Source organism: Cebus imitator, unplaced genomic scaffold (assembly GCF_001604975.1).
Source record: "Cebus imitator isolate Cc_AM_T3 unplaced genomic scaffold, Cebus_imitator-1.0 Scaffold484, whole genome shotgun sequence".
NCBI classification, from domain to species: Eukaryota; Metazoa; Chordata; class Mammalia; order Primates; family Cebidae; genus Cebus; species Cebus imitator.
In genome coordinates, this window is record NW_016107799.1 from 199,644 (window position 1) to 203,949 (window position 4,306).

At 47.4% G+C, this 4,306-nt stretch overlaps 1 long non-coding RNA gene across 1 annotated transcript in view; it reads left to right on the plus strand.

The window, feature by feature from the left end:
• Positions 1 to 553: 553 nt before the first annotated feature.
• The window catches only part of LOC108292233, a 28,995-nt gene continuing 25,242 nt past the window's right edge, over positions 554 to 4,306 (plus strand). The window contains exon 1 of the long non-coding RNA XR_001820209.2: positions 554 to 792. This is a non-coding gene — a long non-coding RNA (uncharacterized LOC108292233). The remainder of the gene's footprint in view (positions 793 to 4,306) is intronic.

Here is a 4,306-nt window from a genome sequence, read left to right on the forward strand (position 1 = left end):
AACTGTTTATCAGTGAATTCCATGACAGAAAGAACCTAGCCTTTGGTTTGGCACATAATCGTTAAATGAATCGAGTACTGTTATTTGGCTAGGCCGAAATTATTTTCCTTATCAGTTTGTGAGCAACTTGAAGGCAGAGTCCTGAATTATTTGTTTGTTGACCTCTAGGGGGGTTAGTCCAGTACATGGTCTAGAATTGCTCATATCTGCCTTTTCAAAAAAAAATCAAATACAAGGATAAAGATGTGGACAGGAGCGCAAGAAAGGGGGTAACGATGATGAGTAGTTTCACGGAAAAGTCAATCTAGAAGGAAACTTGAAAGACGAATTGCAGAAGACAGCCATTTCAAGTCATCAACAACAAGGCTGTACCTTCTCGCGAGACGTCAGAGGAGACGTCAAGAAACTGAACTAATGCTTCTCGCGAGAGGAAAGATTGACCGCTCGCAAGCGTACGGCAGCTGGTGCCCCGCCTTCCCTGGGCCCCACCCACTCCCTGTCCTCCCACCTCGAACCGGCCATTTGGGCGTGTGACGTCATGGCGCTGTGCGCGGCCGTGGCGGCGGCGGAGGGGGCGGGCCGGCGGCGCCGCGCAGGAGGAGGAAGTGCTGAGGTTGTTGCTTGCTCTGCGCCCAGCACTGGCTCTTGGGGCGCAGAGAGGGGCCGCGGTGTCTGCGGCTGCGTTGCGCTCCCTTGCAGTCCCCTCCATGTTCCCCGGCGCCACCGCTTCACTTCCTAAGGCCACCGCTTGCCCCGGGGTCTATGGAAGTAATGGAAGGACCCCTCAACCTGGTGAGTGTCCCACAGCGTTTGTCTTGGGTGCCTTCGCCTCAGGAGCCTGGCCCCGTCCCCGGCGCGTCGGCTAACCTTTGAGTCCGGGGGGTTTGGTTTGGCAGGGGTGGGCGGTTTGGCAGGGGTGGTCGCAGAGGCTCTGAGTGGGTGCTAGGCAGGCCCTGGCCGAACTGCGGCTCCAAGCCAGCCACTTCAGACTTTTTGCCCTCCTGGGGGATCCCCGGGAAGCTCCTGGCGCCCCCTGCCGCGGGGCCCTGGGCGAGGGGATGCCACCAGCTGGGGCTGCCACCTCCTCTCTGGCTGGGGGAAGTCCTCGTAACGCCACGTAGCCACCCTCCCTACAGCCTGGAGAGGCACTGAAGCCGGCCAAGGCAGAAATGATGTGTGATACTGATTTTAAGTTCAAGCGGGAGGGTCTAAGACGCCCCGCTTTGGAGAGAGAGGAATGAATAGCCTCCTCACCCGTCACTTCTCCCTCATTTCTTACATACATTCACATACATAAACTGAGTCTTCTCCCAACTATATTAGAGGCTGCTGGGGAAAAACACAGCCATTGTTGTTGATTGATGCCTAAATTGATAAATCTGAGCTAAAAAAAAAAATCCTGTTTTTAGCTCAGATTTATCAATTTAGGCATCATTAAAGTGTAATAGGTGTTCGCTGTTCTCACGAAAATGGCTGATAACCTGTTTACTTATGTTTTAAGGCGTTTCAGGTGTTGCAATTAGAAAAAAGCAGAACCCCACTAACACCAGGAAACACGAATTTTTTCCAGATTGGCCACATCATCTTTTAGTTTCTCAGAGAGGTTACCCATTTTGGATTCAAAAGTTAGATTACTAAGGTTGCACACAGGAAGAACTTTTAAGTCGCTGGTTTACAATTCATTTGCGCTGGTGGGATTGAAAAAAAGCACTGTAGAGGATTCTTTTCTCTCAGAACTCTGAGCCCTAGTAAAGCAGTAGAGCCTGGTGGCTTAAGATTATAGGTTCTGAAGCTATGCTACTTGGATTTGAATTCTAACCTTGTCACTTGATAGCTGTGTTACCTTGGGCGAACTACTTGACCTCACTCTACTTCAGATTTGTTGTCCAGATTAAAGGAGTAAATAGGTGTAAAGCACTTAGAACTGTAATAAGTACATAGGACAGTGTAAGAGCGATTATAACCAGACCATAAGCCCTTAATTTAAAACCTATTTGTAGAATAAAGGTTTGGACTTGAGCTTTAAAAGTGTAAGATTATTGGACCAAATCACTGGTGCCACGTTGGCTGCTGTGAGGAGCCCCTCCCAGTTTTAAGTTGGGCCTTGCCCCAGGTGGTAAGAGTTATTTACACTTAATAACTTTTACTTGTAGAATTGGACTATATTTGTGAGTTTCTTTCTCTTTTTTTTTTTTTGAGACGGAGTTTCGTTCTTGTCACCCAGGCTGGAGTGCAATGGCGCGATCTCGGCTCTCCGCAACCTCCGCCTCCTGGGTTCAGGCAATTCTCCTGCCTCAGCCTCCTGAGTAGCTGGGATTACAGGCACGCGCCACCATGCCCAGCTAATTTTTTTTTTTTTTTTTTTTTTTTGAGACGGAGTTTCGTTCTTGTCACCCAGGCTGGAGTGCAATGGCGCAATCTCGGCTCACCGCAACCTCCGCCTCCCGGGTTCAGGCAATTCTCCTGCCTCAGCCTCCTGAGTAGCTGGGATTACAGGCACACGCCACCATGCCCAGCTAATTTTTGTATTTTAAATAGAGACGGGGTTTCACCGTGTTAGCCAGGATGGTCTCAACCTTCTGACCTCGTGATTCACCCGCCTCAGCCTCCCAAAGTGCTGGGATTATAGGCGTGAGCCACCGCGCCTGGCAATTTATTTATTTTTAAGACTAGTCAAGTGCAGTAGTGAGAAGCAGGGAAAGAGTAGAAGAACAAGGAGTTCGATCTGTAACTGACTGAACAATCAATTGCGATAGCTCACTACCTTCGGACCAGCCACTTGTGAGTTTTTTTTCAAACTAGGAAACTGGCCAGGCACTGCGGCGTGGCTCATGCCTGTAATCCCAGCACTTTGGAATGCCAAGACGGGTGGATCAGGAGCTCAGGAGTTTTAACCAGCCTGGGCAACATGGTGAAACCTGGTCGCGACAAAACAATACAAAAATAACCTGGCGTGGTGGCGCCTGCCTACGGTCCCGGGAGGCTGAGGTGGGAGGATCACTTGAGTTCCGGAGGCGGAGGTTGCAGTAAGCTGAGATCGTGCCACCGCACTCCAGCCTGGGGGACAGAGTGACTCTGACTCATACCAGGGAACTGTCTTGCACTTTTCTTGTTTTCTTTTTTCTTTTTGTTTCTTTTTTTCTTTATCAACCCTTCTTGAATACTAAACTTTTCTTGTTTTAAGGCAACATGTAGTTTGCAATGAAATATGATGGATAGCTCAATACTGAAACTTTATAGGAGTGTTACTAGAAATAATCAGCTGTTTACAAAGTGCTTCAGAGTTCAGGTGTCCTTGCAAAATGACCATTGGTTCAGTTCCAGTAGTTTCACTTTATTTGACTGCAGCATAACCCCAGCCAACTGCCCGACGAGTGTGTGGTGGTTCGTGAGAGGACTGGAACTGGGTGACAGTTGCAGATGGAACTGCAGAATCACTACCAGTTTCGGAAAAATTAGTTAAATGGTGGCAAGACTGTTTAAATTCTCCTTTTTTTTTTTAATTTTAATTTTTATTTTTTTTTGAGACGGGGTTTTGCCCTTTTTACCCAGGCCTGAGTGCAATGGCACGATCTCGGCTCAGGCGACCTGGCAGTTCTCCTACCTCAGCCTCCCGAGTAGCTGGGACTACAGGCCGTGCCACATGCCCAGCTAATTTTTATGTTTTTAGTAGAGACGGGGTTTCACCATTATTGACCAAGATGATCTCGATCTCTTGACCTTGTGATCCACCCGCCTCGGTCTCCCAAAGTGCTGTGCTTATAGGCATGAGCCACCGCGCCTGGGCAGCATTTTTTTTTTTTTTTTTAAATACTCAGAATTGCTAATGCATTAAGCTTTGTCTAATGACATCATAGTGTATTCCAAATTCATTGTATATAAGGACTCATGGTACATAGATTTGTAATCATGTGTCCTCAGAGCATCCTGGGAACTTAGTAAGATGTGTTTTCCAGTTTTACAGATAAATAAGCCTAAACTGAGAGAATTAGGTAATTACTTAGGTCAGTGACTTAAATACATTATGAATCACGACTTATTTTGATATCAAGACCTCTTGATAGTAATACTGCCATACTGTACTCATGTTCATTTCAATGTGGTTCTCATCTATTATTGAACTGTAGATTCTGTTAGCATTTAGTACCTCTGCTCCAGTATTGATCCTCAGAAATTCCTCACAGTGAATTTTTTTTTTTTTTTTTTGGACAGAGTTTCGCTCTTGTTACCCAGGCTGGAGTGCAATGGTGCGATCTCGGCTCACCGCAGCCTCCGCCTCCTGGGTTCAGGCAATTCTCCTGCCTCA